At 40.8% G+C, this 13,300-nt stretch overlaps 1 protein-coding gene and 1 pseudogene across 6 annotated transcripts in view; one reads left to right on the top strand and one right to left on the bottom strand.

The window, feature by feature from the left end:
• Positions 1 to 13,300, top strand: part of CCNY (cyclin Y) — a 333,147-nt gene that overhangs the window by 139,681 nt on the left and 180,166 nt on the right. The gene's annotated exons all lie outside the window — the stretch shown is intronic.
• Positions 253 to 804, bottom strand: LOC102152870 (annotated as a pseudogene).

Below are 13,300 nucleotides of genomic sequence, written 5' to 3'. Positions count from 1 at the left end.
ATGCACAGGGAGGAGAGAGAGACAGAGGCAGAGGGAGAAGCAGGCTTCATGCAGGGAGCCTGACGTGGGACTCAATCCAGGGTCTCCAGGATCACACCCTGGGCTGCAGGCGGCACTAAGCCGCTGAGCCACCAGGGCCGCCCCCAAAATTTTCTTTGAAGATCAACTTTTTTCCTTGGCACCGTTACTATCTATCTGGAATGAGCCCATAAGATAGTAGAATGTTGCATCCTCGAGTAGCTTCCTCCTCTTTTAACAGCATTTAATTACTCTGTCAATAATCTCATCACAGCTGAGTTCTTTGGTTAGACGATTGACAACCATAAGTGAAAAAAGCTCTTCGATAAAAGCCAACTGATCAAACGGGGTCTTCTCATAATGCATTTGAAACCCGCCATCTAGGGCTGCTTCTCTTGCTCTGGATGTTCTCAGAAACATCTTGTTGGCTTCTTCCAGGACCGCTGATACTCTGTAGCCGGCACCACTTAGTTGCTCCTCTTCCAGATAATCATAGTCATCCTCGCTCTTGAAGTCAGGGCTGGCGAGCTGGCCTGGCTGCTCCCCAGGGCGGTGAGCAAGGCCTCTGTCCCCCTGCGGCTCCACCATTGGCAGGGCCGCCTCCTCCTCCATTGGGCCTTCCTTCTCCAGCTGTGGCTGGGCCCTGTGGCGGGAGGGGTTCGGGGATGGCTCCCGGCTACCGCCACCTACCTCCATCTACGGAAGGTCACCCTCGCTGGGCATCACATCCATCTGCAGGTCATTGCTCTCTTCATACATCTCGGACAGCTCGTTCATTTCCGACATTGTATTAGCGGCCCAAACTCTCTTGGCAGGGTTTTTGTGTATACTTCATCCCAACCATGCTATTTGGATAACTAACCTGGAGGTGACTGTTGTCGTATTGAGATTTTTCAAAATGGACATCTACTTGGCTTTTGAGCTTTTCCTTACTACAGATCTTGTTTTAAGTGGAGGACGTTGCTTTCCTTTGTAAGTAGATTCTCTGTGATGTGACTAAAGTAACTCTCTTCTTCCAAAGGGCTTAGGGGTTGGAAGGGGACCTTAGATGTTGGCCTTGGTGGCTCTGATAAGATATGTGATCTTCAGTGTTTTACTGTATAAATGAAGAGATTTTGTCTGGTGTTAATCCATATGCTAACCTAGGAACCTAACTTCCTAGAAGGGCTTGCTTGGAGTCCTCTCTGGTTGCTTCTTTTTTTTTTTTTTTTAATTTTTTTAAAAATTTTTATTTATTTATGATAGTCACAGAGAGAGAGAGAGGCAGAGACACAGAGGGAGAAGCAGGCTCCATGCACCGGGAGCCCTACGTGGGATTCGATCCCGGGTCTCCAGGATCGCGCCCTGGGCCAAGGATAGGCGCTAAATCGTTGCACCACCCAGGGATCCCTCTGGTTGCTTCTTATGCTAAGTTGTGTATGTGTTGTGAGAGAGACTTATTAGGAGGGTTTTTTGGTTTTTGTTTTAGTGAACTTGTAGCTCCCTATGAAAGCCTTTGGAGAGAGACAGAAGGGAACCTGGAGGAAACTGGAAGAGCAGAGCTGGGTGCTGGGCAGAGAGCTGGAATGCAGGATGTATTGAGACAGATGGGCTCCCACTTCAGGAAACTATGGTATGTGTAGGCATTGATTGTCAGTGTGATGTCCTACATCCTGACCCTTTGGGTCCCACCATGATCATACTAGTTAGACAAGGAGATGATCTTACTATACTTGTTTTATAGGTGTGGAAAATGAGATTCAGAAATGTTAATCTAAAGGCATGTGGTTAGTCAGTGGTGGAATGGGTACCAGTCCTCAGGCCTCCTGCTTCCTAGTAGATGCTTGCTTGTTTTAATTAGACACTGGAGGAGTTGGTGTGCTAAGTGGCTACCTTAGAGCAGACTTGAAGTCAGGAGTATCAGGAGTATCAGTATCATTTATTTGAGGGAAATGTTGTTGCCACTCTGCAGAGGTCAGAGCGACCCTACCCAGAATTTGGTTCATGTGTCGAAAAACTGATAAGGCCACCTGCATACCAGGAGAGGCTGAGAAAACTCCCACTCACAAAATGAATCTTAGGAGCACGGGGCAGGTGTTGAGTAGGTCGAGAGTGTTGTCTGAGGGCAGGGAAAAGAGATTGTGTAGAGAAGATGAGCTTGGCTGAAGTCTTCCTTGCCTGCCTGGGCTTGGGTGGTTTGAAATTCCTGCTTGTGTCAAAGGAGGGGGCCCTTGCCAGCTTGTCCATAAGTGGGGCAGAAAGGGAAGCAGGGAGGGCTAGGTCTTAAAAACCGTCAGCAGTCAAACATCAGAAGTGGAGCCAGACTGTATTATAGGCAAAGACATCTTTCTCCAGGGACCCAGCAACTAGCAGTTTGATTCTAGGGGAGTGATTGAGTGAGCAGCTGGAAGGACTTTTGGATTTAGCTATGACTATAACTGCATGATCTCAGCTCTGTGTATCCTGTAACTGCACATTTCCTCTCCCATAATAAAGTTAGGCATTTTAGCTGATTTAGAGTGTTAGACTATTGGGAACAAAGTGTAGTGTGTGGGAAAAGAAGAGAAAGTGGTATAGAAAGGCCACAAATGCAGGGATATTGCTTTCTTTTTCTGAGAGCTCTTTCTTGCTGGTCTCTGTCTCCATCCCAGCCCTGTTTTACCTGGGAGGTTGTTAGGAAGTGAGTAAATCTGGGCCAGCAGTCGGTGGAGCCAACTGTCAGAGAATTTGAAACCTCCTTTCACCATACAGGAAGGGGAGCAGTTATACTGTCCCAACAAAGCAGGTTACACAGCACACGAATTAGTAGATTGAGGAGGACTGCTTTGTGATAGTACTTTTTGAACTCAGAAAACTCTTTTATTGGTAGGTTACACATGGAAAGGTGTGTTTTAGAAGCCAATAGGCCATGAATTTAACAGCCTACTATATAGTTAAATGTTTGTAATATTGAGGAATTATAATATTAAATGATGTCAAAACATCTGTTAAAATTTGCTTTTACTTTTTCATTGCTTTAGTGGAAAGGAAGGTGCTGCTTTGAGGGTAATTTGGAGGTAGAGAAGAGAGGTTGTGATTTGTCTTTTTCAGAAGGTGACTTCACTGGGGTCATTCAGAAACGGATCATGACTCTTACAATGTTTTCTCAAATGAAATTATATCATTTTCCAAGGTACTGGAATCACCCCGCCCCCGTTTTTGGTCCATCTGAACTATTTCTACTGTCTTTAAAATTTTATATATTGTATGTTGTGTGCATGCAAATAGACATTCCATTCCAGCTTGGTGGAAAGTGTACTTGTCTGGTCGTGTTTTTCCTGGTTTATACTAGATCTCTAAGTTTTGCTGACATTTCACTCATTCATTTGAATAGTCAGGAAATAGAGTTAATTATGAATGCCCATTCTTCCATCTTTTGAATGTAAAATTCCCCCAGAAAGCCTTAGAATCATTAGTGGTATGAATTCATTCAACTTATATAACATTTTTTGGGTATGTGCCTCCCTCAGGATCAATTCTCACCATTGTGCCTTTTACTGGTCTCTCCTCTGCAAAGAATAGAAAGATTCAAAAAAAAAAAAAAAAAAAAAAGAGAAAGAAAGAAAGATTCAGGTTATTTCCTAGGCCAGACACCAGTCTTAGATCCTTGGGGCTTAGATCTGGAAGTGCTCATCCCATCTTGGTTTGTGCTTTGTAATGAATGCTTGGAATTAGTCTGACATCCAGTCATTGAACATTTATGTGTAAGGCATTGGTTATGCAGTGATCACTCTGAGAGATGATTGGTAGTCTGAATTTATTTCTGGAATGTCTTGCCTTGCTCCTGATTTGCATCTAGGAATTGAGCCCTCTTTCCAGTCTGGTATATATAATTGGATTTTAAAGTCCAAGGAGACCTTATTTGAGGTCTTTATTTCTCTGGTGTTTTATATATAGGCATACTTTGTTTTACTGCTCTTGCTGTATTATACTTCACAAATAACCGTGTGTGTGTGTGTGTGTGTGTGTGCGCGCGCGCGCGCGCGCGCGCGGGGGTGGGGGGTTGTTTCTGGTTTTGTTTTACATATGGAAGGTTTATGGCATTCGTGTATTGAGCAGGTCAATTGGTACCTTTTTTCCAACAGCATTTGCTCACATTGTGTCACATTTTGATACTGCTTGCAGTATTTTAGACATTTTCATTATTGTTATATTTGAATTGCTGCAATCTCATTATAAAATTTTATTATTTTTTAAAAAAGTTTTTATTTGTTTATTCATAAGAGACACACAGAGAGAGGCAGAGACATAGGTAGAGGGGAGAAGTAGGCTCCCTATGGGGAGTCTGATGCGGAACTCAATCCTAGGACTCTGGGATCATGACCTGAGCTGAAGGCAGACACTCAGCCACTGAGCCAGCCACCCTGGTGTCCCTCGACTCCAGTTTTGTTTGTTTGTTTTTCTAGACTCCAGTTTTGAAGGAAGTTCTGCTCTGGATCAAATGCTATCAAACAGAATGGCATGCTTGAAAGAAATCATTTGTGAAAGGAAGAGTCAAGAGTGGCAAATTCCATTGTGTTTTTTTTTAAGAAATTGTTTCTTATTTAAGAGAGGGCACCCAGCTTTTTAATAGCCATCACTCTGAGCAGTCGGCAGCCATCAACATTGAGACAAGACCTTCTACCAGCAAAGTGTTTGCAATTTGCTGAAAGCTCTGGTGATGGTTAGCATTTTTTAGCAATATTTTAAAATTAAGATACATACAGTGTTATTGCACACTTAATAGACTATAGGACAGTGTAAACATAACTTTTAGTTTTCTTTTTTTAAATTTTATTTTTAAATATTTAAAAAAGATTTTTTTTAAAAATTTTTATTTATTTATGATAGTCACACAGAGAGAGAGAGAGAAAGAGAGAGGCAGAGACATAGGCAGAGGGAGAAGCAGGCTCCATGCACCGGGAGCCCGATGTGGGACTCGATCCCGGGTCTCCAGGATCGCGCCCTGGGCCAAAGGCAGGCGCTAAACCGCTGCACCACCCAGGGATCCCAAAAGATTTTATTTATTTATTTGAGAGAGAACTTGCCCATGAGAGAGCGCAGGTGGGGGAGGGGCAGAGGGATTGGGAATCTGAAGCTGACTCCCCGTGGAGCCCAAAGTGGAGGGAGCTTAGTCCAACTGCAAGATCATGACCTGAGCCTAAACCAAGAGTTGGATGCTTAACCAAATGAGCCACCCAAGCACCCCATTTTTTTTTTAATTTTAAACATAACTATTATATACATTGGGAAGCCAAAAAATTAATTTGATTTGCTTTATTGTAATGCTCTGGAGTTGAACCCACAATATCTCCGAGGTATGCCTCTATGAAGAACATTAAGATAATAACTAAGTTCAGACATTTTGAAAAATTAAAAAAAACACAAAATTAAAGGTAATAGTGTAATGATCCCTATAAATTCATCACCTAGATTCACTAATTTCAAGATACTGCCCAGGTGCAGCTAACTCTTCTGTATAGAGCACTTAACTGTGCTTTCCTTTTATTACCTTCAACAGCCCCATAGGGCAGATAGTATTATATCTCCATTTTGAAGATATGAAAGTTGAAAGGCCCAGAAAGATTAAGTAACTTACCCAGGGTTACACAGAAGCCAGCATTCAAAGCCTGTTTCCTAACTCTGAATTGCCTGAAGAAGTTTCATGGCTTGTCTGACATACGTGGTAAGCTGGAATTGGACTTGAGATAGGACCGGGAGATCTATTTCATCATTTCCTTTATGATGATTTTCTTGTGATTTTTTTTCTTTCCATTAGTCTTTTGTAGCCAACTGCTTTTGGACTTGAAGCTTTTGAGTACCATTTTAACCATGTTAAACAGACTGTATTGTCCCAAGGATTGGGTGGTGATAAGGAATGCATTATTTGTAGAGGATTTAATAACAATAAAAACCATCCAAAAAGTTTGTCTGCAAAGTCAAACAGTCCAGAATTGCTTCTGCAGTTCTAAATAGTCAGTTGTAACATACTCCTTGTCTAAAATCTTTTGTTGGTGAGTATTCTAAATAATTGCTATGGTAACTTGAGTTTTAATAATATATATGTAAGCTTCAAATGAGCACTTTTTGATTATCCTTTGATAGATACTATATACTATATAGAACTCGAATCAGAGACTCTTAATTATACAGTTGGCCCCCAACACTGGGTACCCAGGTACATGCATTCATTTTCAGAGATTTTTAAGAGTTTAAAATTGTTCAAGCTTGCCTCAGACTTTTTTTTTTGTGCATTTAACCCCTGTGGTTGCTGCATTTTTCTGGGTTTAAACAATAGATTTGAAGTAAACAATGATAGTATTATTGAGGTTTAATAACCTCAATATTATTGATCACTTGGAGTTTTTGTTTCTGCTTAAAAATTAAAACAGTGACACAGTGCAAACCTCAAGGTATAATATTTTTGTTTAGTTAAGTGCCAATTTTAGTTCATACAGTAAATATTTTGCTATGTTTGCATAATATGTGTTGAAATTTGTCATTTTTAAATTTTGGTTTAATTTTTTTTTTTTGACTAGTTTAATTTTTTAAAATATTTTATTGGGAGAGAGAACACAAGAGCACAAGCAGGGGGAGTGGCAGATGGAGAGGGAGAAGCATGCTCTGCTGAGCAGAGCTTGATGTAGGGCTCAATCTCAGGACCCTGAGATCATGACCTGAGCTGAAGGCAGATGCTTAATTGACTGAACTACCCAGGCGCCCTGTGAATTTTATCATTTTAAAATTGATTGTTTTGTGGCACCTGGGTGGCTCAGTTGGTTAAACATTTGACATTGGTTCAGGTCATGATCTCAGGGTCCTGGGATGGAGCCCTGTGTGGGGCTCTGTGCTCAGGGGGTAGTCTGCTTGACCTTCTCCCCCTCCCTCTGCTTGCGCTGTTTCTTAAATAGGTAAATAAAATCTTTCAAAAAATGTTTTAATACTAAAGAACAAATCAAAATATACATAACTATTATGGAAAATAATTTTTTCATATGAAGAAAGTGTTAAAAAATGATCTTTCCCAGGTGTTGAATTAACTAAGTATGCCATTGTTGGCAGAATGCTTTTTCTATGATTCATTTTTAAGAGAACAGATTGAGGGCAGCCCGGGTGCCTCAGCGGTTTAGCGCCGCCTTCAGCCCAGGGTGTGATCCTGGGGACCCATGATTGAGTCCCGTATAGGGCTCCCTGCATGGAGCCTGCTTCTCCCTCTGCCTGTGTCTCTGCTTCTCTCTCTCTCTCTCTCTCTCTGTGTCTCTCATGAATAAATAAATAAAATCTTAAAAAAAAAAAAAGAAAAAAACAGATTGAGACTCTTTCATACTTCGAACTGGAGCCTTTGGCAGGATAGGAAGAAAGACACAGGCAGTACTTCTCTTGAGCTGTTACTTTGTGCCAGAAATTGCTGGCACTTGGTTACCTTTATCTCACTGTGTCACCTGATGAGCTTCTCTCAGGCCTTTCTTCAGTGTAGACTGACTGTGAGATGGAGCATTGAGAGTGCCAGCAGGGCCTGCTGGGTTTCTCAGTTTGGGAGCTTGTGGAGGAGGAAGGCTGCAGAGGGCAGAGCATGCAGAGGCGGAGTAGCAGCTACTGGGGGAGGCCGGCGGGCCGAGACACTAGTGGTGAGACTTCTGGCTCCTACTTTTGGTTCCTAACCAGTTTTGCCCACATTTGGCGAGGTCAGGAGACATTTTTAGTTGAATAACTGGAGGGGAGGTACTACTAGCATCTAATGGGTAAAAGCAGGGATGCTGCTAAACATCCTATGGTGCACAGGATAGGCTGCCTACCTCTCCGACAGTTTTCCTGCACCAAATGTCAACAGTGCTGAGAGTGAAACTCTCACTTAGGGCAAAGTTAAACTTCCTTAGCCTGCTTCCTAGTGTCCTCAAAATGGGCAAGATAATTGTATTTTTCTGCTAAGTTTTTGTGAAAAAACCAGGCACCCCAGTAGACAAAAAGTTTTTAAAACCCAATTGTACTTTGCAACATTAGAACCATCCAATGTAAGATTTGGATGTGTGCTCAGTAAGTGAGAATAGTGGGAGATAATACATTTAAGAGCTCAGTTATTATTGTAATGATTATGATGGACTTAGAAGAAACCCAAAGGATGAAAAAACTGCTGTCGTATTTTCAAGACCAGTACAGGTATTATGCTCTTTACCTCCTCAGGACTCTACGTGGATAATAATGCTTAGAATAGTGACCTTGAATCAAGGAATTGGCTTAGAAACATTTTAAACAAAAAATAGTGTTTCTGACCAAGTGCTAGTTTGTCAGTATTTTTGACTGCTCTGATTTAAGTTAACCGAGATATTCATTTTAAATTTCATGACGTGTCCCTTGAAGATTTTGATCAAGAAATAGGGTAGAGCTTAGGAATCTTCAGTTTTAACAGTAACCCTAGTGATTTTTAAGATTGAGTATGGGAAACAGTCCTTTTGAAAGGTTGGAAAAAAAGGTTCCTTTGTCAAATAACTTTGGGAAACTCTGCCTTAGAGTAAAGCAGATTTCTTTCATAAAGCACTTTGCTAAATGTTTAACATGATAAATAATATGCATTACGAGGTGTGGGAGTAAGAATATATATCAACATTTCCCAAACTTATTTACATATGGAATCCTCTTTGTTTTAAGCACATGGCAGTATGATGTTCCGCAGACAACGCTTTCAGAAACAGTGAATTATAACAACACACTCTTAACAAATTCTAGTTAAAGGGGAGGTTTCCTGTTAGTGTTTTAGGAGGATAGCTACTTGGCTTTGTAATGTCCTGGAAAATAAGCAGATGAGAGTACTGACCCTGCAGTGGAGAGTGACATTGATGCAGATCATGGCTCACTGGAGTAGAACTTGAACATATATTGATTCCATCTGGGTCTGCATATTTAGGCACTGACATGCCTCCAGGCCAGTCCTGTGCATAGACTTGGCCTAGGGCATTCTCAGCTTGGGTTTGTGGAAGAGTTTTCCATAGCAGACACTTCTGTGAACGTGTGATGGCAGTCTGCCCTCTGACAATTTCGTTAGTTCCTTATGTAATGCCTTGGGAGGGCTATCTAATTCCTCCCCTAGATGTACACCCATGTTTGACTCAGAAGTTCCTGCCAGTGCTTGGATGACGGATGAATTCCTTTTCAGCTGCTACTTCAGCTAAGGGCAGTCATCTCTAGGAACTCACATTAGTGGACAAAATCTAATCCAGGGACCTTTGTTCCCAACATATGGATTGAGCTCACCATATATATTACAGTGCTTGTGGCATCAAGATAGAGCAGAGACCCAGGACTGTAACAGTCGTTGACTTGGTGGAAATTGATGGCTCATAATCTGGTTGCTTACGTCTTTTATTATTGTAATTTGAAAGTATTAAATCTGAGTTATACAAATATATGAAATTAAGATTTAGAATATTATAGATAAAACATACAGGTATAGTTTATAACTTTTAATTGCTATACAGTATTCAAGTGTAGCTTTATACCCTATTTTATCTAGCTATTCTATTTTTTTCTAACTCATTAATACAATGTATTGTCTGTCTCTCAAAGCCAATGCAAATATAGATGCCATGAACATTTTGTCATGTTTCTTTGCATGTTTTTGCAGAATGGATACCAAGAACTGGAAGTATTAGGTCAAAGAGATTTCACATATTTGTAAGATGTCTAAACTTCAGATTAACGCATTCTTATTACTTAATGCTTTTTAACCCTGATTGGCACACGGTGATTAACCAAGAATAGGGAAATGGGAGTAATTGGCTTCCCTGCCCCCTGCAGGCAGAACAGGGGTCTGTTGTCTGCAGAAGATTTAAAAACAGTAAAGCTGACTAAAAGTCAGACTTTTTTTTTTTTTTTAAACTGCCATGTGCCTGCTATTACAAACAATGTTGATGATATCTCTTCCCTCACCAAATCTTTTGTTGGTCTAGATTCCAGATATTGCCACAGTAAACATGGAGGCTTTTTTTTACTTTAATAAACATTCTGTTTTACATGGAAGTTGTACATTTGGCTCCATATATGTTTGTGTAGCTGTACCCATTAGTTGTGAAAGAAGTTCATAATGATTTGTAATCTTGAACTCACTTTGGGCATAATGTATGTCTCCAACCAGTGTGAGCTAAACAGTGGATTGAAATAAACACTGCTAGCATGGTGATTGTAATTCTGTCATTCTTTGAAACCATTGGAATGTTTCTTTGTATTTATTATCTAAAATAGTGAAACAACTTGAGGTGTAGCAAACTTTAGTTCATGCATGAAATATTTTGTCAACAGTTTTCCAAAGTGGAATATATACTCCCATCAGCAAAGCTTGAGAATTTCAGTTGTTCCCCATCCTTAGGTACACTGGATATTACTTTTTAAACATGTGAAAATTAGTTTCACTGTGCTCCTCCTAATAGTAGACAAAAGTTTTTTTTTTTTTTTTTTGAAGATTTATTTAGTTATTTTAGAGAGAGAGAGAAAGCATCTGAGAGAATCCCAAACACACTCCCTGCTGAGCAGGGAGCCCCATGCAGTGCTTGATCTCATAACCCTTAGATCTTGACTTGAGCTGAAATCAAGAGTCAGTCACTGAACCCACTGAACCAACCAGGCACCCCAGTAGACAAAAAGTTTTTAAAACCCAATTGTACTTTGCAACATTAGAACCATCCAATGTAAGATTTGGATGTGTGCTCAGTAAGTGAGAAAATTGTGTTCCTCTCCTTCTAAGAATAAGTGTTTAGGTATTTTAATTGAAAGTGACAAGTTGAGCTACCTGAAAGAAAAGAGGTTAGCACTACACTGTCAATTTCCGTGAACATTAAGACAGGTGAGTTCTAAACATTATTATGCATTTGTACTAGTGTTCCTCTTGATTTAAGTCTTTTGCTCCTTTGTTTGTTTATATATTTGTTCCAACAATCTGATTAAAATGAGAAGTAGAGGAACAGGATGTGGTTGTGCTTTGGACCTCCAGATGTATAATTCCATTAGCTTGAATTCAGAATTTGTGTCATGTGATCTTGGGATGCTTAACTTGGTATTGGCTGGCTGACAAATTATCCATCACATTCATATTAGCCATACAATTTGTGATTTCTTCTGTTATCTTTGCATTACGGCAGTTTATGGGGCCGTAAGATCCTTACCTTCTCTTAATCTTGGTATTAGAGAAAAGGTAGGACTGGGCTGGAAAGGGATCCCTATTAAAGCACATTAACTTTTACCATCTTGTGGGCCTCTCCTAGGAGAGCATTGTGCAGCTCTTTTAGTGTGTCTGGAGGCTGGAGGAGCTTCTGTAAGAAAACATAAGATAAGAATGGCTGATAGTGATTGTTGGGAGTACCAGGGGAGAGTAGAAATGAAGGGGAAGCTGCTGTAACCAAGAGAACAGTGTGACCCTAAGCTGCAACAAGACTGTTTGCTTAGTGTGGGACAAGGATGGTGGAAAGGGAATGGCTTAAGTTATTAGTCTGTTGATCAGATATGCAAAGTAGGATGTCAGGTGGTAATCCTGAGAAGAGATGAGCAAATAAAGAAAAGAAATCAAGGAAAGGGAGGAGGGAAGTATACATATACACATATTTCTAAAAGCGATTGTATACATTTAGTTCGTTACTTAAAAACTTACTGTGGGCAACTTTTCTAAGTTCAGAAAAGGAGACAAAATTTTGGATTTAGTGTCAGAATAAATTTAGTAGTTAATGTATAGCATGTAGAAGAATTGAGCTTTGTCCTCCTAAGTGAACTCACCATTCCACAAGATGATATTTAAAGCCTCAGATAGTTGATAGACTGTGAACACAGCTGTAGAATTCCATATGCAAGCCTGACTTTCCTGAAAATAACCAAATTAGGTGTGGCCCTTCCTCTCTGGCCTCAGTCCTGCTGAGATTGTGCTCCCTGGAGTCATCTCAAGTGAGCAAACAAATACTGGGCTGGTATCCAGGGGAAGCCGCCCCCTTTGCTTTTTCATGCTCCTTTAGTGTTTCAGAATGGGGCCTGGCAGGTAACTTCACAGCTATTTTTGACTCCTCTGGAGAGCAATTCCAGAGGAATAGACTTTCTCTGGCTCCAGACCAGTGTTTGGAAAATGATTCTGCAGTTTTTCCTGGTATTACATTTAAATGTTGTGCTCCATAGTAGGCTATATTTATGGAGTCTCGGTTGACTGTCTAATAGCAGGCATTTTGGAAAGCGTACGTGGGCATTCGTATACATGCCACGTAAGTGTTCAGTGGCAGTACTGGGAGGATAGTTGTGGCCTTGTATTTGGTGAGTAGTTTGTCTCCCAAATCACAGCTCTTTTGGCTGGTGAGTATCTAAAGGATGTTTTAGGGACAGTTACTGGAGACTTTTTATTTTATTTATTTATTTATTCAAAAATTTATTTATTTATTTATTTATTTATTTATTTATTTATTTATTTATTTATTTATTTATTTATGATAGACACACAGAGAGAGAGAGAGGCAGAGACACAGGCAGAGGGAGAAGCAGGCTCCATGCTGGGAGCCCGATGCGGGACTCAATCCCGGGACTCCAGGATCCCGCCCTGGGCCAAAGGCAGGTGCCAAACCGCTGAGCCACCCAGGGATCCCCGACTTTTTATAACATAATGAATGTGTACAACTTGGCATTTGCATTTCTGGATGGAGCTTTAAGGTTTAGTGGCCTTTCTCTTCTTGCTGAGCATGGATGATGAAGTGTTGGTTAAGAATGAGTGATCTCTTTTTGGGTATAAATAATTATATTTCCCAACTGTAGGACTGTTGATTAATTTTCTATTGTTGCCATAACAAATGACTACATACTTTAAAACAATAAAGCTTATTGCTTTGTTTATTGCTTTAAAACAATAGATATGTATTATCCTGCAGTTCTCTACCTCTGAAGTCTGACATGGATATCAGTAGGCTAAAGTCAAGGAGTTGGTAGTTCTTCATGGACTATATCTCTTTAGGGAGATAAAAAGAGGACTAGAAAGGGAGAGAGAGGAGAGGGAGGGAGAGGGAAGGAGACTGGAGAGGAGGCAGAGGGAGAGAGGAAGGGACAGGGAGAAGGAGGGAGGGAAGGACAAGGGGGGCGAGGGAGGGGGAATGAAAGGGAGGGACAGGGAAGGAGGCTGCGGGGGGAGGGAGAAGAAGGAGGAGGAGGACAAGAGAAAGAAGAAGAAAAGGGGTACGGAGAAGAATCAGTCCCCTCCTCTATGTTTAGGGCCAGCAACAGGGCATCTTTGAACTTTGCTTCTGTCATCACATCTCTCTCCTTTTCTGCCTCC

This window comes from Canis lupus, chromosome 2 (assembly GCF_011100685.1).
Source record: "Canis lupus familiaris isolate Mischka breed German Shepherd chromosome 2, alternate assembly UU_Cfam_GSD_1.0, whole genome shotgun sequence".
NCBI lineage: Eukaryota > Metazoa > Chordata > Mammalia > Carnivora > Canidae > Canis > Canis lupus.
Note: the sequence above shows the minus strand (reverse complement) of the source record. Positions and strands in the feature narration are given on the sequence as shown.